The sequence below is a fragment of the Chinchilla lanigera genome, unplaced genomic scaffold, assembly GCF_000276665.1.
Source record: "Chinchilla lanigera isolate Chin_1 unplaced genomic scaffold, ChiLan1.0 scaffold00022, whole genome shotgun sequence".
Classification (NCBI taxonomy): Eukaryota; Metazoa; Chordata; class Mammalia; order Rodentia; family Chinchillidae; genus Chinchilla; species Chinchilla lanigera.
The window spans coordinates 8,767,925-8,769,569 of NW_004955423.1; positions in this window are offsets into that span (position 1 = coordinate 8,767,925).

Consider the following 1,645-nt stretch of genomic DNA (forward strand, 5'->3'; position numbering starts at 1 on the left):
CTCAGCCTCCTGAGTGCTGGGATTACAGGCGTGCACCACCACGCCTGGTTCTGTCCGGAGTTTAAAAGATGGTAGAAAAGTGGAACACTAGAACCTACAGATTTAAAGATTTAACACATGATCTCAGCTTTAAAAAAAAGTATAATCTAGGAAAGAAGTTCTTTGGTGATGACTGCTTTGTCACATGACAAGTAACCAGATACAAAACTTTTCAGACTGAAGAGATTATACTAACTTTTTAGTGTGACTTATTAGTATTTATCCCAAGTAAACATAAAGGTTAAATCTATTGATTCAATGTACTTATCTATAACCCTTTGAAAACATGTTACTCTAAAAATTATCCTTTTTCAAAAGAATGTAATTGAGCTGTGTTCTTTGGAATGTATCATTTCTACTCTGAATGGGCATTCTTGGATTTTTGTACACTCTATTCCAGTTTCTCATGTGTGCATAATTGTATGCAAGCATCACAATTTAAAACAGAAGCAGATACAACTGACATTTTTCTATAGTAAAATCATATAATTATTCATCATTATATGTGCTTTTAGGAAAAAAAAAGGTAGGAAGGAAAGTAACTGATTTTGTATAATGAAAAGAAATCTAGCGGAAATAGTTATATATACTATATATGAGGTTAGCCACATACTTGAATAATTGAAATATGATTCTAGTTACAAAAGAAGTTATCAGATACTTTTTTGGTCAGCATCCCCCCCAAATTGATACTCTGCTACTCAATGGTAGGTAATATGTAGCTCTTTACCCTGTACATTAGAGAAAAGCCTCCAGTGAAAGAATACAATAGCTAAAGATATGTTTGCTTAAGTGTCTTTCAGTATAATTATGGTTTTTCTCAGTCCTTCCTTGCTTATGAGGCTAAGTGATATTCTTCAGTTTTGTTTACATGAGTTTTGGGCCAGGGATATAGCTCAGTGGCTCAAATTCTTGCCTGACAATTACAAGGTCCTGAGTTCAGTTCCCGGTACCAAAAAAAATAAAAAAATCAATTGTTTATATGAGTTTCAAGCAGGGAACAAAGGAATTTATTTCTAAATGCTGAAAAATGTTTCTTTTTTTTTTTCTTGGTGAAGTGAGAGATTGAAGGAGTCAGAGAAGTCTTGCTTTATTTAGATTTATAAATCTAGATGTGAATTTTTTGTTAATTGATAGAAAATAGTAAACATTAAGAAGCCATTTGTGTTTATTTGCTGAATATGAATAATTGAAGGATCTATGGAAAAACTAGGATTTAAGACATGAAACTATCTGACAGCAACTGCCTAATCCAATCACCTTTGTTTTTAATTGCATCTTCAATCATGTTTTACAGGTTTCCTTACAACATATTTTTACTGTGATTTTCTCTGAATATTATTTGGAAGTGTAGCTAAAAATAAAAAGAAAATAGTCCTATTTGAAAATTGAGATATTTCTACTATAAAATTCACCATTTTAAAGTATACAATTCAGTATTTTCTAGTATCTTTACAATCACTACTGAAATCTAATTTCAGAATATTTTCATCACCCTTGAAAGAGCCCCTATGCCCTTTAGCAATTAGCATTTCTCCCGTTCCCCAGGCCTGAAAATCATTAACCTTTTTTTTTTTGCCAGCATCAGATTTATTTATTTATTTTT